At 43.0% G+C, this 22,795-nt stretch overlaps 1 protein-coding gene and 1 long non-coding RNA gene across 12 annotated transcripts in view; both read right to left on the bottom strand.

The window, feature by feature from the left end:
- Window positions 1-22,795, bottom strand: part of LOC139276702 (bis(5'-adenosyl)-triphosphatase-like) — a 1,572,769-nt gene that overhangs the window by 698,382 nt on the left and 851,592 nt on the right. The gene's annotated exons all lie outside the window — the stretch shown is intronic.
- LOC139276703 (uncharacterized) overlaps window positions 1-22,795 on the bottom strand; it is a 415,095-nt gene that overhangs the window by 9,515 nt on the left and 382,785 nt on the right. The window lies entirely within an intron of this gene.

Here is a 22,795-nt window from a genome sequence, read left to right as displayed (position 1 = left end):
GAAGGCCACATTTTCATATCTCTTTAGAATCGCCGTGTCAGTCAATTCGAGAAATGAGGAGTAATTGAATTTGAAGGGATTTTTTAGCCTGTGGGATATGACATTTTTCTTTCCTGCCTTAAAAATTCAGTTCTGTAGGAGGAAGAAGCGGGTTCCCGAATACTCGATCAACCTAACCTTTCCACGTGGAGGTACAATGTCAGCTGGGCAGGATCTTTAAAAAATATCAAACCAATACACCAGCACGCATTGGATCCACCCGACTACACTTCGCTACACAGTTGCTTTTCCTTATTAAAATCGACAGCAGCTTAAGGTTTAAAATTTTTGTGAATTGGTCCATGGACAGTGAAACTGTCATCTAATATTCAATACAGATACACTGCAAAATGGATTCTTCAGAGATTCCATTGGATTGTGATTATACACTCAGGACCCCAGATGTGACATTTAGCCTGCACAGCATTACCAGATGTTAAATCTTTAACTCACAAGCCGTACATTGCAGCAATGAACATGTTCTGCTCAGCAGTGCATAGGTGCTTTCTTAATAGAAAATTAGAAAAAGACTTGAGTTCACCTGACTAGTTTATTAAAACTGACATGATCACAAATGACTTTGTGGCCTGTGTAACCTTTTGCGCAGTCAGAGGTAAGATACTGGATTGCCTTCATTAGCACAGTTGATAATTGAAGAAAAAAATGACAGGATAGAAAAGGTGTGAAGATCTTGTCAAGCTAATTGCACCACCAGCTGCTTGCAGTGCATCATGAGATAGCTGTTACTGACCACTGCAGTCATCACTTTCTCTGTTTAAAAAAAGCTCTTCAAATCTGCTGAGGCCATTTACCATTGTCTAACAATTCATTAAGTTTCATTTTATTCAAAAGATAAGTTGCATTAATTCATCTTAAATGCATTTGTACGGCAAAGATTATACTGTGTCTAAGAGGTGTGGAAATAACTGATTTGGATACAAGTTTACACTCCAGTACTACTTCTCAACATTAATGGTTTTGTACAGGCTGCAATAAATACAACGCTTAATTTCACATTCTTGCATTGTTTCCTTTTGATTTGTATTTGTTAAGGGACATTATCTCCAAGTGTCTCTTTGTTGCTGGCAGACTGTAAATGGAAGCCACATGCAGAGGAAGGGAAGGTTGGCTGCAAGCAGCCCCAGGGCTTTGCTACAAATACTGTACCACAGCTTTAAAAGGCCTCCATTGTTGTGAAGCTCAGGGCTCTCAGCTCCTTATAGGTCTTGTTTGAAACGTTCCTGTGTAATTTTAAACAATTCTGTGTAATAATGAAAGCTAAATTAAGGTAAGAAAAAGTGGATTGATTATGGTCCTATTTTACCAAATAAATAGTCCACTAACACTTATGAAGGGGAAGTCATGCTTGACAAATTGGCTGGAATTCTTTGAGGATGTAACAAACAGGGTGGATAAAGGGGAACCAGTGGCTGTGGAGTATTTGGACTTCCAGAAGGCATTTGACAAGGTGCCACATAAAAGATCACTGCACAAGATAAAAGTTCACTGGGTTGGGAGTAATATATTAGCATGGATAGAGGATTGGCTAACTAACAGAAAACAGAGAGCAGGGATCAATGGTTCATTCTCGGGTTGGCAAACAGTAACTAGTGGGATGCCGCAGGGATCAGTGCTGGGACCTCAACTATTTACAATCTAAATTAACGACTTGGAAGAAGGAACTGAATGTAACGTAGCCAAGTTTGCTGATGATACAAAGATGGGAGGGAAAACAATGTGTGAGGAGGACATAAAAAATCTGCAAAAGGACATAGACAGGCTAAGTGAGTGGGCAAAAATTTTGCAGATGGAGTATAATGTTGGAAAGTGTGAGGTCATGCACTTAGGCAGAAAGAATTAAAGAGCAAGTTATTATTTAAATGGAGAAAGATTGCCAAGTGCTGCAGTACAGCGGGACCTGAGGGTGCTTGTGCATGAAACACAAAAGGTTAGTATGCAGGTACAGCAAATGATCAGGAAGGCCAATGGAAACTTGGCCTTTATTGCAAAGGTGATGGAGTATAAAAGCAGGGAAGTCTTGCTTCTTGCTACAGTTATATAGGGTATTGGTGAGGCCACACCTGGAATACTGCGTGCAGTTTTGGTTTCCATATTTATGAAAGGATATACTTGCTTTGGAGGCAGTTCAGAGAAGATTCACTAGGTTGATTCCGGAGATAAGGGGATTGACTTATGAGGAAAGGTTGAGTAGGTTGGGCCTCTACTCATTGGAATTCAGAAGAATGAGAGGTGATCTTATCGAAATGTATAAGATCATGAGGGGGCTTGACAAGGTGGATGCAGAGAGGATGTTTCCACTGATAGGGGAGACAAGAACTAGAGGGCATAATCTTAGAATAAGTGGCCGCCCATTTAAAACTGAGATGAGAAATTTCTTCTCTCAGAGGGTTGTAAATCTGTGGAATTCGCTGTCTCAGACAACTGTGGAAGCTAAGACATTGAATAAATTTAAGACAGAAATAGACAGTTTCTTAAACGATAAGGGAATAAGGGGTTATGGGGAGCGGGCAGGGAAGTGGACCTGAGTCCATGATCGGATCAGCCATAATTGTATTAAATGGAGGAGTATGGTCTACTCCTGCTCCTATTTCTTATGTTCTTATTATTTGTTATTCAAAAGCAAAATACTGCAGATGCTAGAAATCTGAAATAAAAACAGAAAATGCTGGAAATACTCAGCAGGTCAGGCAGCATCTGTGGAGCGAGAAACGGAGTTAATGTTTCAAGTTGATGACCTTTTGTCAGAACTGGAAAAAGTTAGAGATGTAACAGGCTTTAAGCAAGTACAGAGCAGGAAAAATGGGTAGGGGGAGAAAGAAAGGAATCATAGAATCATAGAATGGTTACAGCACAGAAGAAGGCCATTCGGCCTGTCGAGCATGTGCCGGCTCTCTGCAAGAGCACTTCAGCTAGTCTCAATCCCCTGCCCTTTTCCCATAGCCCTGCAAATATTTTTCCTTCATAGAAACATAGAAACATAGAAAATAGGTGCAGGAGTAGGCCATTCAGCCCTTCTAGCCTGCACCGCCATTCAATGAGTTCATGGCTGAACATGCAACTTCAGTACCCCCTTCCTGCTTTCTCGCCATACTACTTGATCCCCCGAGTAGTAAGGACTTCATCTCACTCCCTTTTGAATATATTTAGTGAATTGGCCTCAACTACTTTCTGTGGTAGAGAATTCCACAGGTTCACCACTCTCTGGGTGAAGAAGTTTCTCCTCATCTCGGTCCTAAATGGCTTACCCCTTATCCTTAGACTGTGACCCCTGGTTCTGGACTTCCCCAACATTGGGAACATTCTTCCTGCATCTAACCTGTCTAAACCCGTCAGAATTTTAAACGTTTCTATGAGGTCCCCTCTCATTCTTCTGAACTCCAGTGAATACAAGCCCAGTTGATCCAGTCTTTCTTGATAGGTCAGTCCCACCATCCCGGGAATCAGTCTGGCGAATCTTCGCTGCACTCCCTCAATAGCAAGAATGTCCTTCCTCAAGTTAGGAGACCAAAACTGTATACAATACTCCAGGTGTGGCCTCACCAAGGCTCTGTACAACTGTAGCAACACCTCCCTGCCCCTGTACTCAAATCCCCTCGCTATGAAGGCCAACATGCCATTTGCTTTCTTAACCGTCTACTGTACCTGCATGCCAACCTTCAATGACTGATGTACCATGACACCCAGGTCTCGTTGCACCTCCCCTTTTCCTAATCTGTCACCATTCAGATAATAGTCTGTCTCTCTGTTTTTACCACCAAAGTGGATAACCTCACATTTATCCACATTATACTTCATCTGCCATGCATTTGCCCACTCACCTAACCTAACCAAGTCACTCTGCAGCCTCATAGCATCCTCCTCGCAGCTCACACTGCCATCCAACTTAGTGTCATCCGCAAATTTGGAGATACTACATTTAATCCCCTCGTCTAAATCATTAATGTACAATGTAAACAGCTGGGGCCCCAGCACAGAACCTTGCGGTACCCCAATAGTCACTGCCTGCCATTCTGAAAAGTACCCATTTACTCCTACTCTTTGCTTTCTGTCTGACAACCAGTTCTCAATCCACGCCAGCACACTACCCCCAATCCCATGTGCTTTAACTTTGCACATTAATCTCTTGTGTGGGACCTTGTCGAAAGCCTTCTGAAAGTCCAAATATACCACATCAACTGGTTCTCCCTTGTCCACTTTACTGGAAACATCCTCAAAAAATTCCAGAAGGTTTGTCAAGCATGATTTCCCTTTCACAAATCCATGCTGACTTGGACCTATCATGTCACCATTTTCCAAATGCACTGCTATGATATCATTAATAATTGATTCCATCATTTTACCCACTACTGATGTCAGGCTGACCGGTCTATAATTCCCTGCTTTCTCTCTCCCTCCTTTTTAAAAAGTGGGGTTACATTGGCTACCCTCCACTCGATAGGAACTGATCCAGAGTCAATGGAATGCTGGAAAATGACTGTCAATGCATCCACTATTTCCAAGGCCACCTCCTTAAGTACTCTGGGATGCAGTCCATCAGGCCCTGGGGATTTATCGGCCTTCAATCCCATCAATTTCCCCAACACAATTTCCCAACTAATAAAGATTTCCCTCAGTTCCTCCTCCTTACTAGACCCTCTGACCCCTTTTATATCCGGAAGGTTGTTGGTGTCCTCCTTAGTGAATACCGAACCAAAGTACTTGTTCAATTGGTCTGCCATTTCTTTGTTCCCCGTTATGACTTCCCCTGATTCTGACTGCAGGGGACCTACATTTGTCTTTACTAACCTTTTTCTCTTTACATACCGATAGAAACTTTTGCAATCCGTCTTAATGTTCCCTGCAAGCTTCTTCTCGTACTCCATTTTCCCTGCCCTAATCAAACCCTTTGTCCTCCTCTGCTGAGTTCTAAATTTCTCCCAGTCCCCGGGTTCGCTGCTATTTCTGGCCAATTTGTATGCCACTTCCTTGGCTTTAATACTATCCCTGATTTCCCTTGACAGCCACGGTTGAGCCACCTTCCCTTTTTTATTTTTACGCCAGACAAGAATGTACAATTGTTGTAGTTCATCCATGCGGTCTCTAAATGTCTGCCATTGCCCATCCACAGTCAACCCCTTAAGTATCATTCGCCAATCTATCCTAGCCAATTCACGCCTCATACCTTCAAAGTTACCCTTCTTTAAGTTCTGGACCATGGTCTCTGAATTAACTGTTTCATTCTCCATCCTAATGCAGAATTCCACCATATTATGGTCACTCTTCCCCAAGGGGCCTCGCACAATGAGATTGCTAATTAATCCTCTCTCATTACACAACACCCAGTCTAAGATGGCCTCCCCCCTAGTTGGTTCCTCGACATATTGGTCCAGAAAACCATCCCTTATGCACTCCAGGAAATCCTCCTCCACCGTATTGCTTCCAGTTTGGCTCGCCCAATCTATGTGCATATTAAAGTCACCCATTATAACTGGTGCACCTTTATTGCAGGTACTTATCCAACTCCCTTTTGAAAGCCGTGATTGAGTCTGCCTCCACCACCCTTTCAGATCCTAACCACTTGCTGTGTAAAAAAGTTTTTCTTATGTCACCTTTGGTTCTTTTGCCAATCACCTTTAATCTGTGTCCTCTGGTTCTCGACCCTCCGCCAATGGGAACAGTTTCTCTCTATCTACTCTGCCTAGACCCCTCATGATTTTGAACACCTCTATCAAATCTCTTAATCTTCTCTGCTCTAAGTAGAACAACCCCAGCTTCTCCAGTCTATCCACGTAACGGAAGTCCCTCATTCCCGGAATCATTCTCGTAAATCTTTTCTGCACCCTCTCGAAGACCTTCATACCCTTCCTAATTTCCATACTTTTGCACTCTGTACCTCTATTTATGAAGCTCAGGATCCCGTAAGCTTTTTTAACTTATTAATTTGCCTTTAACAAATCTATGCTCACTTTCATTTATTAGCCCATACTTTTCCAAATGCCAATTAATATCACAAACCTTCCCTTTTGTTCTTTCCTCCCCTCCCCTCTTTCCCTGCCTCAGCATTTGCTTAAAACCTGTTACATCTTTAACCTTTACCAGTTCTGACGAAAGGTCATCAGCCTGAAACACAAACTTTGTTTCTTCCTTCACAGATGCTGCCTTACCTGCTGAGTATTTCCAGCATTTTCTGTTTTTATTTATTATTTAAGCTCATTTCTTCTTCTTCTTTGGCAGTCCCCTGGAGTCGAAGTGGACTTGCTTCCACACTAAAATGAGTTTTAAAGTGACTGATGAGACCAATGTGGGATCTACAGGTGGGGCAGACCAGTGTTTGGAGGGACGGGGTGGATGGGGTGCTTGATTTGTGCTTGGCTTCCGCGTGCTCCCGGCAAAGAAACTTGAATTGTTCGGTGCCTTCTTGGATGCTCCTCTTCCACTTTAAATGGTCTTGGGCCAAGGATTCCCACAAGTCGATGGGGATGTTGCATTTTTTTCAAGGAGACTTTGAGGATGTTCTTGAAGTGTTTTCTCTGCCCTCCTGGGGCTCACTTGCCATGATGTAGCTCAGAGTAGAGTGCTTGTTTCGGGAGTCTAGCATCGCACATGCGAACAATGTGGCCCGCCGGAGCTGATTGAGCGTGGTCAATGCCTCGATGCTGGGGATGTTGGCCGGAGAGATCTTGATAACCGGGAGGTAGTACTGTGTGATGGGGGCAGGTTGGTAGAGAACCTTTGTCTTACTGATGTTTAATGTGAGGCCCAGACTCTCGTACTGAAGGTGTCAATGATGGTGTTACAATGTGCACAAATGCAAGCGCCATCTGCATATTGTAATTCAATGACAGAGGTTGAAGCAAACTTGGATCTGGAGTGGAGGCGTCGGAGGTTGAACAATTTCCTGCTTGTCCTGTAGATGAATTCAACTCCAGCGGGGAGCTTGTTAAGGGTGAGATGAAGCATTGCAGTGAGGAAGATTGAGAGGAGTGTTGGTGCGATGACACAGCCTTGCTTGACCCTGGTCTGCATTTGTATTGGGTCTGTGGTGGATCCGTTACTAAGAGTGTCATTGTGAAGCAGGCAGAGGATGGTGACAAATTTTTGAGGACAGACGAATTTGAGAAGGACACTCTATAATCCCTCGCGGTTGACAGAGTCGAAGGCCTTTGTGAGGTCAAAGAAAGCCATGTACAGAGGTTGATGCTGCTCCCTGCATTTTTCTTGGATTTGTCGCGCGATGCAGATCATGTCTGTTGTGCCCCTTAGTGGGCGGAATCCGCATGGGAGGAGCTCGTCAGCCATTGGGAGGAGACAATTGAGAAGGATTCTTGCGATGATTGTCCATGGAGCACACAGCCAGGAAACTCCTCTGTAATTACCACAGTCAGACTTGTCCCCTTTCTTGAAGATGGTCATGATTACGGCATCTCTGAGATCCCCTGGCATGCTCTCTTCCTTCCAGATCAGAGAGATGAATACTTTTCCGCCAATCCGACGACATTGTGGACGAGGAAACCGGTAAAAAACGGTAAAAAAACATTGCACCGGGAGGGCGAGGGTGGCAAGAACAGCGGGCGGCGGGAATTGTAGGATTGGCGAGGAGCGACAGGCGGTGAGGATCGGAGAATGCCTACTAGAATTTACATTGAAAAACACCAACTAAAGAAAGTCAAGTACAAAAGATCCACAACAATCTTTAAACTAAAATGTTAATAACTGTAGTTCCCTGCTTGACCAACCCCATTTCTGAAAATATATTTTAATGTTGCAATTTTCAGTGTAACTGTGAATAATAAATAAACTACATATGAAGTGCTTGATTTATTATTAAGCAACAGCAACATAATTGCAATGTTTCAAGGCTTGCTTGCTGATCTGGAGACGGTGGGATCAACTACATTTGATGTATATAAGAACAACTTCAACAATGAAAGAAGTTACCTCTCGGGGCACGATAAACAAATTCTCTAGGGCTGGGTCAAGGTAGCCTATCTTAAGGTTTATTTATATTAAACTGCACTACTTGAGATAGAAGCAATTCTGCTTGTTCTCTGGAATCCAGCTCATTTACATAACTTGGCAGATTTCAGAGCATGATTAGCAACAGAAAAACTGAGCATGTGCAATTATCGAAAAGTTGCAACTTGTGACCATTTCCATTTGCAGACTTTCCTAATAGCTTGGGAGGGGTGTTATAGGCTATAAAAAAGAAAAGAAAGACTGAGGGATAAATATTGGCTAGGACACCGAGGATAACTACCCTGCTCGTCTTCAAAATAGTGCCATAGGATCTTTTATGTCCACATGAGACGGTAGACAGGGCCTCGGTTTAACGTCGCATCCGTAAGACGGCACCTCCAACAGTGCAGCACTCCTTCAGTACTGCACTGGAGTGTCAGTCTAGGTTTTTGTGCTCAAGTCCCTGGAGTGGGATTTGAACCCACAACCTTGTGACTCAGAGGCGAGGGTGATACCAACCGAGCCTCGGCTGACATTAGCAATGTAAAAACATTGGTTTGTAAAAGTGGCTAAGCACTCAGAACAAATTGGCTGCCACCAACATGCTGCAATGCTTTACATTTGCCAGCACTAAGCAGACAGTGCCATAGGAAAAACCAGTTCAAGCTGCCACTTTCTGTTGCCAGACCCACTGGCGCCGCCTCATGTATGATACAGCAGTGTTGCCAAAGCAACAGTGATTTAGTGCTGTAATGTAAAAGCAGCATCAATCTGCCTGAATATTACAAACATTATCACTGTGCTTCCCAGCTTTCTTTAATGCCTACTACAACTCAATTCTTCCCAATTTTTGCAACTTCTCCTGTTCGCCTTCCTAATGTCACCATCCTCTTCTTTGTCACTCCTACAGTCTCCTATTACGTGTGTACCTCTCCTCATTGCTGTGCAATGCAAATCCCATGTTAGTAATTGAGAATAACAGCCAAGATTTCTTTTTAAGGATCACATAACTACACATTTCTATTGGGACAGGGAATGAATTGCAGTTTCAGACCTCCCTTGACAGTAGTGAACATTTTAACTCGGGAGCAATGGGCTGTGCAGGATTCAGAAGGGAGTTCCTCATCACTAAATTTCTCAACATGACTAGGGATTCGTTGCAAGCTTTCATGTATTATTTGAGTTATTTAAGCTTATCCTAATTCAAACATCGCACCAGAAGTCATTTAGGTTCAAATCTCTTCAAGTTCGAATTACGGAAGCCATAATATTTCGCTCATGCTTCTAATATTTAAAATTAGAAAGAACATTACTGAAACAACATAATCTTAATATACTTTCCCAAATGAATGGCAACTCCAGTAACATTAGCTGCTCCCAAATAGCTTGTAGAGAGAATTCACAACAATAGCACAGAATGCTGTAACAAGCAAATCTTTTCTGGACTCATTATGGCCAATTACTCCCAAGCTAGTGCGCTCACATCTGATGAGAAATGACTAACTTGGCCTTCAGAAACTACAAAGTAAATGTCTTTCATCATGTTAGAAACGAGCTGTACACCTGCCAATACATGCAAATGTAAACAAGCATAGTGAACGTTGCTGGAATGGGAAGCCACAGAACACTGGGATATTAGGGGAGGGGAGCTGAGGAACATAACAAATAATGTGCTGGACAGGAAAAAAACATTAAGGTCCATCAAGCTGATCTAAGATTGTACAAAAAAATAACACATTATTCTAACTCTCACCACTCAAACCACTCCTTATTAAATTTATTGAAAAAATGCAACCTTCACTGTGTTTCTGGGAAGTTTATTCTACCTAGTTACTACCCTTTGTGTAAAGTAATTAAACCTAAACTGTTCACCTTTCCTCTTCTGAACTCAATTCCACGTTCCATGTAATTTTTACCAAACATATTACTGCAGTTCAGTTTATTAGACCCAAGCTACTCCCCTCCTCTGTTGAATGTTTTCCAACCACGCTCTGCCCTTCCCTCGGTACCTCTCTCCTCACATTCATTGCACGGTTATGGAAGGATTCAGTGATGTGTTTACTTGCACCATGTGTGAAATGAGTAGGCTTGATGGACTGAAGATCTGTGCCCACCCCTTCGTCCTATGCTTGTATCTGTCAAAGCCCACTCAAATCTTGTTCATTTGACCATGTCTTCAGTCACCTCCCCTAATAGCTTCTTTGGCATTTTTTGATACCTGTGATTAAAAACCTTTTAATTGTTGGTGCGTAGAACAAATTAAAAATGTTCCTCATCTTGTTGTAGCTTTCCCTTTGTTATGCCACTAAAGGCAAAGTGCATACCGATTACGCAAACTGATTCTGATTCCAGAATGGTGCCTGCTTCACTCGAACCTTGTTGCAGTTATATACATAGATTCCAAAAGTTAATATTCTTTTCACTGAATTTCAGTAAATTTATCAATGGGAGGCAGCAGCGCATAATTTGCTCCCAGTTAATCTTAACACAATGAGCGCAATGCACTGCTCTTCACTCTCAGCTTGTTCCTCAAAAATATACAATCTGGTTCCAACATGAAAAATGAGCTGGTTCCAGAGACTCTCCCAACTCACGGTTTGAATCACATTGATCCCGGTCAGACTAAATGAATAAAGCACCTCATTTTAAGTGCACTGAGTGCACAGTGAGCAACCCAGTCATCACATTGCACCTGGAGAAGTATCATGCAGCTAAACACAACATGTAGTAATGGTCTTTGTAATGAGCAAATCACTAATATGGTGCTGAAGTTATCAAATAAATTGTATTTAAATAGTATTCCAAGTACAATTAGACTATCAGAGCAGTAACTGTTTAGAACATATATTTAATATTTAATTACTGTAGATATTACAACACAGAAACAGGCTGTTCGGTGCAATCAGTTTGTGGCGTTGCTTCCACATGAGCAGCAGTCCTAATCCCACGTGCCTGACCTATCCCCCACATCCCCCCTTTAACCACTTACTTAACCTATTCTGAAATGTTAACATGGTCTCTGCTTCAATCACTAACACTAATATAGTGCATTCCACAACCTTACAACTCTGTAAAAATGTTTCTCCTGCACTCTGTCCCACATCTCTTACATTTAAGCAGATATCTATTTCCTCCTCATTCTAGAACCCTCAACCAACAGTTTCTTTTTATCTATTGTGTCCCATTCCTTTGTAATTGTAAACAGATTTATCAAATCATCCCTTAATATCCTCTGATCTCAAAACCTGTCCCAATTTTTCAAGCCTTTCTTTGTATTTCGTAACAACAGTCAGCCTCCTAGTACATCTGCACTGTAACCTCTCAAGAGCCTCAACATCCTTCCTATGGCGTGGAGTCCAAAACTGTACACAGTACTCCAAGGTACTCTTACTAAGATTTTCTATAGATTCATCACTGCATCTCTATCTTTATACTGAATGGCCTAGAAATTTGTGACCTCCACAAAAGCTATCAGGTGTTGATGGCCGCCAAAAATGGCGGAACTGGCAGGACCAAAAAATTGGCGCTGGGGACTAATTAACATTGGCCCAGCAGTTCACTCCCTTAAAGAGGTACTGCCTTCTGAACTGAAAAAATTTAAACTGATGTAAAAATATGCAGTTTTTAGCTATTACAGTTCAACTGCCTTGTGAAAAAAATTAACATTATATAGAATTCCCAAATGGGCATCTTCAGCTTTTAAAGCTGAATTCCCTTCCGTGCCTAAAAAAGAAAATGGAAAAGTGCTTCAGCGCCAATACAAATTGCTCACTGAGCCAGGGAAGGGCCACCAAAGGGTCTCGCATGAGCACTCCAGCTTTGTGCAGGGGGTCAACACTGCAAGAGGGGTCATCTACCCACAGGGGCCAGAGGCCCTCCAGAAAGAACGATGTGGGACCACATCACTGAGGCTGTCATTGCCAGCAGTGTTACCTCCACAACCTGGCCCCAGTATCCAAAGAAGGTTCATGACCTCGGACTACTGGTCAAGGTCAGTGACTGCATCTTCATAAAGCATCTCCTACCACTAGCCTCACACACTGCTCAATGCACGACCGCAGCTCCCCCCTCCGCACCCCCCCCCCACCACCAATCATTCACCCACCAACAATTTTTACCAATCACGAGGCACATCTCCCCTTCCTAGCCTCACCTCACTCCCTTGGAGGAGAAGGTTAAGACCATTCTTGGCAGGGATATGGCTGAGCCCTTGGCTAGCAGTGGGGCTGAAAGGATAAAATATACTGGTATCCTCATACGTTATCTCATGCATCTCATGCTTTCCCATCGTCACCTCACCTCACCACAACTGCACCCTTGTGCCTTCCTCATTTCACACACCTAAGAAATGCAGCCTGCCCAGCTAGTGGGAGAAGAAGAAGGAGAAGAAGAACCATCACTTGATTTGACACTCCAAGCTCCTAGCTCTTCAAGATCAACCAGGAAGACCATTTGTAGTGTCCCCCACTGAAAGTCAGCAGCCTTCCATCCAGTCATGATGCAGCCACTGGGGTAGCACTAAGTGACATCAGTAGTATAGGTAACGGCACACACAAGACAGTCACTAAGGGAATGCATAAGGGCAATTGGTCGATTTCTTGGTGTCATATAGGATGGATAGATGTATAAAGTTGGATTGGAAAGTTTGCTTAGTGTGGCTTTTATTTCAAAACTGTAGCAAAGAGTGTGATGGTCAGTAACAGAGTGAAGGTAAAGTGTAGGACAAATGTTGAAAGGGGAATTGGGGATGTGGTCACTAGTACCGCAGGTGGATGATTCCATTCCTGATATCCCGGCCAAAAAGGAACTATCTGGGTTGCATCCTTCCTTCTGCTTCCTCCTCTTCCCTCTGCGAGCGGATGCTGTAAATCTGAAATAAAAGTATACAATGCTGAAAATACTCAGCTGGTCAGGCAGCATCCCGACCTGAAACATGAACTCTGTTTCTCTCTACAGGGATACTGTCTGACCTGCTGAGTATTTCCAGCATTTCTGTCTTCTCAGAGCCCTTCTTTTACCATCCGAGGCCTTGCAAATGTCCAACAGCACTCCCTGCACACTTAAAAAACTCTTAACATGTATTGCACCAAGCCACTACTTCAATAAAATTTTAAAAATCCAGTCCAAAAGCTTGAATATAAAACTTACCTGAAAGATGTCTGTGTCCTTTCAAGAGATGCTGACCATGTCTCTGTCAGTCTGCTAACCAGTCGCTTTTCAGAGCGAGCTTCGGACCCAGCTCTGAACTCAGCGGTAAGGTCGAAGTTCGCTGAGGTGGCGTTAATTCGGCGTGTCGTCACTCTCTCTTAATTTACATCTCCAGAGCTAGCATTGTTATCGGCAGCACTATGGCCCTTACCAAAATAGCGCCAGAGAATGGTGGCTGCCATTTTTGTCATGATTCCAGCACTAACGGCTGTTGCTAAGGTAAAGAATTTCTTGGGATTAACTCTTGCAATAAAATACAGTATTCTATACATTTTTTTATGTGGCTTTATCCACTTGAGATGCTGTTTTTAATGTCTTATGGACCTGAACCCCTCATACCTCTGCTTTTCAATATCACCCAGCTTTCCCCCACTCAACATATAATTATTATTTTTTTGACAAAATGTACCTCTTCACACTGACTGACATAGAATTCCATCAGGCAAGTTTTTTTGCCCATTTCGCCATCTTAACAATACCCCCTTGCAGCTTCCTTTGGTCACCAGTATTAATTACTATGCACCCTACTTTACTGTTATCTGTAAATTTGAACACCACTCCCTGTAGCCCTATATCCAAATGACAGTGAACAGAAGTGGTCCCAGAGTATAACCCTGTGGAACATTGCTACCCACTTCCATCTACTCTGAGAAATTATCCTTAATTCTGCATCTGTTTTATCCATTCTAACAATTTTCAGAATAATTAGCTACCCCTCCCTTAATTACATACCCTTTAATCTTCTCACTCTCCTGTGTATTACGTTGTTGAAGGCTTTCATAAAGTCCACGTACACCATATCCACTCCATTTCCCTATCTGCCATATTGGTCACCTCTTCAAAGAACTCTTTCATGTTTTACATATGTATAATGCCACATGTACACTTATTCAAAGTTAACAGCTGAATGATAAGTATATTGTACTCTCTCTCTTTCTATATGTCCCAAATCCCAAGTTTATTCATTCAAGCATATAATTATGTTGTGTATGATTTGTGCACAAATCCAGCAGAGATCATTTTCTTTCTTACAGTGCTGAAGGTGGTGTATATGATGATACAATGTACTCTATGGCAGTCAGAACAATAACAACTCAATCGCTTATAAACCAGAAAGCAAAATACAGTCTTATGGAAAAACTTACAAAAGCACGTGCTTTACTTTGTAGAGTGCATTGGGAGGAGCAGTCGAACAAGCACTTCTGATCCGATTACGATGGTTATGTAAATATAGAAGTAGATCTAATTATTACACAAGTGGTGCAATAAGGAATACAGGCCTCTGATAATGATTCCTACATGTTATTGATGCTGTAAATACCTGGAGAAAATTATTGTGCATTTTCCATTTTTATACAAGTACTCAAGCATTGAGACATAGGAACAATGGTGGATCTGACAGAGTTAACATACTGATCAAAGAATAATTACTACTCTAAGTGTTTTTCATTGCTCCAATATATTGAATTGTCGCTCAAATGAAGGGCACGATTACAATTGAAGGGCACGATTACTATTAAGTAGTAAACACGTACTCAATATCATCATTGCTCCATGGGACTTACGTAAATATATCAAACTGCAGTCAGTAATATGTGCAACTAAGAAGGAAACAATATTAAAACACACTCTACATACACCCATACATTGGGATCAATTTTCCCGGATCATTTGCGCTGTTTTTTTGGCGCATGGTGTTTATTTTGATGTAATTATTTTTTTCAAAGTTTCCTCCTGCAATCTGTGGCGGCGTAATTGACTTAGTTACGATTTTTCTCGGCCAATTTTTTTGATGTCATAGGGGGCATTCCCTCATGACTGTGCCGATTTTTATAATTTTTCGCAGTTTGGCCAAAATCTTTTTCCTCTTAGGTCGGCATATCTGGTCACTCCCGAAAAACCTTCTGGGCACTTAAAAAAAACAGTACACTTTGATAAATCGGCGCTGAAAGACGCCATTGTTTTTAATCGAAGATTTTGGAGGGAGTCAAGAACACTGTAAAAATCAATAATAAAGTTCAACTTTTTTTTGACCTATCAACGTAGTCAATGGAAGTTTGTTGGATTTCAGAAGTTTTCTCTTTTTCTTTACTCACACGCCACTACCAACCATCTTGAAGCAGGGCTGGAGGGTCGTAGCTTTGCCCAGCAGAATTGGCCCTGCACCTGGACACAGGGGTTGGCTGGAAAACAAACCCGGGGGGAGCAGTGGGGGGGGTGGGGGGAAGGAGAGAGAGAGCGAGGTGCCGATCGGGAGGCTTATGCACTGAGCTCGGGCAGTGAGGTGCAGATCGGAAGGCTTATGCAGACTGCAATGAGTAGGGTGGAGGAAGAGAGAGAAGGGGAGAAGTCACAAAACTGCAATTCGTTAATGCGGGGGTGCGGCGGGGGGGGAAGCGAGAGAAGTCACAAACATACAGTCTTTGGGGAGAGAGAACTGTGAACCTGTCCTACCTGCTTTCCTGCCGTTTTGAGGTTCTTTCAAAGGTAAAATTTAAGTATGGAGGCTATACTGACAATGCCATACCTTGTGCATTGCATCTTGTACTGCTGCAGCTGTGATTGTTCCAATGCTCTCACGCAGCACTTGTAACACACACAACTGGCTCTTTAAAAATGTCCGACTGCCAACTCAGAGTTGTACTGTGCATGCGCGTCCATTGCAACAACATCAGAAACGCAACTTTTTTTCTGTGCATGCGCAGAAGGTGCGGCATTGTTTTTTAGCGCAGACAGCAGGCTCCACCCCCCGAGGCGACTGGACATGCTAAGCAACGCCAAATTCAAACTATAGATGGGGAAAACTTTGGCAAATTATTTCCGGCACTCTTCTGGCCTAGAAAAATGGGTGTAACTCTGGCAATATGCCAGAAAACAGGCTTGGGCAAAATTGAGCCCTTATTATGTATGAAAATTCCCACTCTCCCCACCAACAAATATCACCTGCCTCCTAACCTAGTCGTCATGATCTCTAGCCAGGCCTGTCTGCCCCTAAATCCTTCAACTATTATTGAAAATTAGTCCTGACAGTTTTTGGCCCAGCTACTAAAGCGAAATGTGTGATGTGGCACAACATTCCACACCAATGCCAACTTAACTCACTTATTTGCAGTGCACACAGTCATCAGCCTATCACTAACGGAATGTCTGCAGCCTAATTCTACCCATGTCATATTCTAAATGCCCACTGAGAGGTTGGATCCATTGTAACCTCTTCCTATGCCAGTGGAGGAGGTGGGCAACCTGCTCATTCACTCTCTCTCTCGTTCTCCGTTGGCCCTCTCTCTCTTTCTCTCTCTCTGGAGACGCAACTCGGTTCCAGAAAGCACCTTTCTGCAGTCACAAGCCTGGGATCAATATCTCACCAGATGGAAACTGCAGAACAGACTTGCATCATGAATGAACTCCACAAGACTGAGTACTGTGAGCTAAAACTGATGTGACCTTAGTCTCTTTAATACATAGAAACATAGAAACATAGAAAATAGGTGCAGGAGTAGGCCATTCGGCCCTTCTAGCCTGCACCGCCATTCAATGAGTTCATGGCTGAACATTCAACTTCAGTACCCCATTCCTACTTTCTCGCCATACCCCTTGATCCCCCTAGCAGTAAGGACCTCATCTAACTCCTTTTTGAATATATTTAGTGAATTGGCCTCAACAACTTTCTGTGGTAGAGAATTCCACAGGTTCACCACTCTCTGGGTGAAGAAGTTCCTCCGCATCTCGGTCCGAAATGGCTTACCCCTTATCCTTAGACTGTGACCCCTGGTTCTGGACTTCCCCAACATTGGGAACATTCTTCCTGCATCTAACCTGTCTAACCCCGTCAGAATTTTATATGTTTCTATGAGGTCCCCTCTCATTCTTCTGAACTCCAGTGAATACAAGCCCAGTTGATCCAGTCTTTCTTGATAGGTCAGTCCCGCCATCCCGGGAATCAGTCTGGTGAACCTTCGCTGCACTCCCTCAATAGCAAGAATGTCCTTCCTCAGGTTAGGAGACCAAAACTGTACACAATACTCCAGGTGTGGCCTCACCAATGCCCTGTACAACTGTAGCAACACCTCCCTGCCCCTGTACTCAAATCTCCTTGCTATGAAGGCCAACATGCCATTTGCTTTCTTAACCGCCTGCTGCACCTGCATGCCAACCTTCAATGACTGATGTACCATGACACCCAGGTCTCTTTGCACCTGCCCTTTTCCTAATCTGTCACCATTCAGATAATAGTCTGTCTCTCTGTTTTTACCACCAAAGTGGATAACCTCACATTTATCCACATTATACTTCATCTGCCATGCATTTGCCCACTCACCTAACCTATCCAAGTCGCTCTGCAGCCTCACAGCATCCTCCTCGCAGCTCACACTGCCACCCAACTTAGTGTCATCCGCAAATTTGGAGATACTACATTTAATCCCCTCATCTAAATCATTAATGTACAGTGTAAACAGCTGGGGCCCCAGCACAGAACCTTGCGGTACCCCACTAGTCACTGCCTGCCATTCTGAAAAGTACCCATTTACTCCTACTCTTTGCTTCCTGTCTGACAACCAGTTCTCAATCCATGTCAGTACACTACCCCCAATCCCATGTGCTCTAACTTTGCACATCAATCTCTTGTGTGGGACCTTGTCGAACGCCTTCTGAAAGTCCAAATATACCACATCAACTGGTTCTCCCTTATCCACTCTACTGGAAACATCCTCAAAAAATTCCAGAAGATTTGTCAAGCATGATTTCCCTTTCACAAATCCATGCTGACTTGGACCTATCATGTCACCTCTTTCCAAATGCACTGCTATGACATCCTTAATAATTGATTCCATCATTTTACCCACTACCGATGTCAGGCTGACCGGTCTATAATTCCCTGTTTTCTCTCTCCCTCCTTTTTTAAAAAGTGGGGTTACATTGGCTACCCTCCACTCCATAGGAACTGATCCAGAGTCAATGGAATGTTGGAAAATGACTGTCAACGCATCCACTATTTCCAAGGCCACCTCCTTAAGTACTCTGGGATGCAGTCCATCAGGCCCTGGGGATTTATCGGCCTTCAATCCCATCAATTTCCCCAACACAATTTCCCGGCTAATAAGGATTTCCCTCAGTTCCTCCTCCTTACTAGACCCCCCGACCCCTTTTATAACCGGAAGGTTGTTCGTGTCCTCCTTCGTGAATACCGAACCAAAGTACTTGTTCAATTGGTCCGCCATTTCTTTGTTCCCCGTTATGACTTCCCCTGATTCTGACTGCAGGGGACCTACATTTGTCTTTACTAACCTTTTTCTCTTTACATATCTATAGAAACTTTTGCAATCCGTCTTAATGTTCCCTGCAAGCTTCTTCTCATACTCCATTTTCCCTGCCCTAATCAAACCCTTTGTCCTCCTCTGCTGAGTTCTAAATTTCTCCCAGTCCCCAGGTTCGCTGCTATTTCTGGCCAATTTGTATGCCACTTCCTTGGCTTTAATACTATCCCTGATTTCCCTTGATAGCCACGGTTGAGCCACCTTCCCTTTTTTATTTCTATGCCAGACAGGAATGTACAATTGTTGTAGTTCATCCATGCGGTCTCTAAATGTCTGCCATTGCCCATCCACAGTCAACCCCTTAAGTATCATTCGCCAATCCATCTCAGCCAATTCACGCCTCATACCTTCAAAGTTAGCCTTCTTTAAGTTCTGGACCATGGTCTCTGAATTAACTGTTTCATTCTCCATCCTAATGCAGAATTCCACCATATTATGGTCACTCTTCCCCAAGGGGCCTCGCACAACGAGATTGCTAATTAATCCTTTCTCATTACATAACACCCAGTCTAAGATGGCCTCCCCCCTAGTTGGTTCCTCGACATATTGGTCTAAAAAACCATCCCTTATGCACTCCAGAAAATCCTCCTCCACCGTATTGCTTCCAGTTTGGTTAGCCCAATCTATGTGCATATTAAAGTCACCCATTATAATTGCTGCACCTTTATTGCACGCACCCCTAATTTCCTGTTTGATGCCCTCCCCAACATCACTACTACTGTTTGGAGGTCTGTACACAACTCCCACTAACGTTTTTTGCCCTTTGGTGTTCTGCAGCTCTACCCATATAGATTCCACATCATCCAAGCTAAACTCCAGAGTGCCTAAGCACCATGACAGACAACCTTTTATACTCTCCTGCACGAGGCGTGCAGGTGACCCTTGGGCCTCCAACAGTTGCGCCCTTTGGTGGCAAGTCTTACACAGTTACAATGTTTACATCACACCAATACACGACACCGCACTGCCTTGCCAGGCCAAACCCACACACGGTCTGGGAATGAAAGGCTTTTTTTGAGACACAGGGACATAAAAAAAAATCCAACTCATTTTCAATTCACCTAAGAACCTCTCTATACCGTATCCATGGAAGTTAGCAGTAATACTTAAACACATGAGAAAGCACTAACACTGCAAAACAGCTGTTTTTTTTATGTGGAAAACTGCCAATACTTTTCTGAAATAAAAGGCATTTCTCCTGAACTCCTATTTAAGATAATAAATAGTATTTCGATCATGGAGTATGAAAAACATAATCTTGCTTACTGCAGTATTTCTCCATTTTCCTGTATCCAGGGAAACCACAATCTTCCATCTGCTGAATAAATGGACTGATTTTCATAACATTTTACAAAAAGTGGCCCAAACCATTTGAAATAAAGATTACAGGGAAATTAAAATCAAAACTGAAAGTTAGATGCCAACAAAAACCAAGAATTCTTTCACAAGCGTTTTCAACTTCTACACCAAACAGATGCAGAGGAAGTTCTGAACTGCCTTGGCTCAGACCTGATGTATAAAGCACAAAGATTTCATTCATTCTGTACAAAACATTCAGAACTTTCACCTTGAAGTTATTTACCTGAGCAGCACTCAAGAACGAAGAGCAATTTGTCAAAGGAATGTGAGCAGTGAGGATGAACACTTCAGTTTAGAAAAACGTCAATGTTTAGTAGCAACTTGAGTTCTGTTGAAGCAAATTGCTTGTTTCCTGGGAATGTGTAAAAGCAGTTCTAGATTTGTAGAAGACACTTTAGGTGGATAGACAAATTAATATCTATCGTCATCTTTGAGTAAATCATTTTCAGGCAAAGACTCAAGGCACCTATTGCATGTCAGAGCGGGATTCCTCGTCAATAATTCTTTTTATATAAAATGACTGTCGGAATTCAGTGTGCTGCAGTCACTGAGTCCTCAGTGGATAAAAGAGTTTTTAGATTCTTGATTCTGCTACTCAGGGAGTGGTAACAGGTTTCACCAACATGACATGTGGCAACTTTTGATTTGCATCACATTGTGAAGTCTAAATACATTTGCATGTTCTTACCCTTAACAGTACATCTCATAAATAAAGCTTGTTTTAATTTAAAAAAAGGAATATTCTCAAAACCTTTCAATAACATAAGATTGACTCTTGTTTCTCACCTCACTTCAACTGTTATGATCTTTAACAAATAGCCCATTTCAAGAAACATAAATATGGTTTATTTTTTGAGATTGCTGGGTTTGTGAAAATCAATTAAAAAATTAGAATTTTTCATGTAAAATATAAATATTATTGTTATTATTGAATCTGTCTGGTTGGAATTAGTTACTCCAGAGTGCTTCTCTTTAAAAGAGTCCCTTGGATATTAAAGCATTGACTCTTCAATCTATTACTTCCAGTTGAAAGAGCTGTAGCTAATATTGAGATTATTTACTGGTCAATATCCTATTTGATAGATCTATTTTCTTCTCTATTTTTGTCAGTTACTTTGAGTTATAAACAGGCTCAAGGTGTATCCAATGAACAAGTGCAACAAAGGTCCCTCGGTGAATACAGGAGGATACAAAATTCCGTGTGATGTGCAAAGATATCTTCAAATCAAACAACCGTGTGAACTTGATACTTTCATCACACATGCCCCCTTGTCATTTCTCCTATCTTCCAAACGGAGAACTAGAGACAAGGCTATTTGCAAAACAACAAATTGATTTATTTTACATATAAAATGTGAACAAACAGAATAATGTTTACTTAAAATGTTAATCTATTTTGTAACACTCCTAATAACAGTGAAAATAACAAAGCACACCATGCTATCCCTGCTGATGACCGTAATACACTTTTCTGATGAGCAATTTCAGATATTCCTCGTGGCGACGTGGCTCTCATTGTAGGCCAGCTCTGCATCTGTGCCTAGGTTCCTGACAGCAATCATGAGCCTATGCCCTTTTCAGGGGCTCCAGTTGTGGCAGCAGCAAGCACGATAGCTCATTCATATCCTCCTTGGTGAAGCGCAGGAGCCTGTCACATTGAGTGTCAGAGCGGGTGAGTGCGGGCCGCAGAGCGGGTTGCCATCCTGAACCTTTCAACAGCGCGTTCTACACTGCACATTGAACTCAATTGCACCAATTGAAACAGTCATGCGGGTTTCCCGGCCCAATTAAATGGAGCAGGTCTGCTGACATCATTGATGACTCGTTTTCAGCGCAGATATTTAAAGCAGCCTTGCACACATCACAGTTGAAAGTTGTTGTAGGAAAGATAAAGGATAAAGGTATTTGGGGGAGCTACAAATTGCTAAATATCACTGTTATTTGTGTGGGTCATGGAGACACACAGACTGAAGGCTGCACCAAGATTCCCCGATGCCTCCCTGAATGTGCTGATCCAGTGAGTCAGAGCACGAAGGGAGGTCCTCTTCTGATGGATGACTGCAAAAGACCAGCCAGGGACACTAAGAGGGCATGGCTACAGATCGGGGAGGAGGTTAGCAGCAGGGAAGTCGTAAGGCAGTCCTGGATCCAATGCCGGAAAAGATTTAATGATCTCATGACGTCAGGAAAGGTGAGTGCAATGCCATACTCATCTACATCCTGATGTGGGTGTGACCCCAATCCCATCACTCTGCTTTCCCAAGCCTACTCCTGCACAACACTCCTCACACCAACCTACCTTGTAGGGGTACCCATCCTTCTCTGTCTATGCATGTACTCGCATCCCCATCTGACAACCACCACTGACACTCACCCTCATCCTAATGCAATCACAGGAAGTAACATCGTGGAAGGAGGCCATATGGCAATGTCACATCGCTCCCTCATAGTCACCCTCTACAGATGTAGCTCAGAGGAAGCTCCAGTCTCTGAGGATGCACTGCCAGCAGACCCATGTGCACCCAGCACCACTGCAGATAAGTGCACCTCAGTGGTTCCTGTGAGAGATAGAGCAGTGTTGTCACCTAGTGTCTCACACATCACAAGTGAGCAAGAGCAGATGGTGGAAACAGGAACAGCAGTGGAGAGTCCTCGCCAGAGGGCAGAGGACGCTCCAAGCTCTGTTGAGCTGCATGCAGATGCTGAACCTCAAGGGCCATCGAGAAAGAGGGTGATCTTGGAGGAGCAGCAACAATTGCGCGATGCTCTGCCAACTTTTGCAGTTGCAATGTGTGTGACTGTACAGCAAATGGAGGAGTGCATCTCCAAAAAGAGCATCACCATTTCGCAGGCGATGGCGATGTGATGTTCCATGGAAAGGATGGCCACCTGCATGGAGCTGCAAATGTGCCAGTCTG

Source organism: Pristiophorus japonicus, chromosome 12 (assembly GCF_044704955.1).
Source record: "Pristiophorus japonicus isolate sPriJap1 chromosome 12, sPriJap1.hap1, whole genome shotgun sequence".
Classification (NCBI taxonomy): Eukaryota; Metazoa; Chordata; class Chondrichthyes; family Pristiophoridae; genus Pristiophorus; species Pristiophorus japonicus.
Note: the sequence above shows the minus strand (reverse complement) of the source record. Positions and strands in the feature narration are given on the sequence as shown.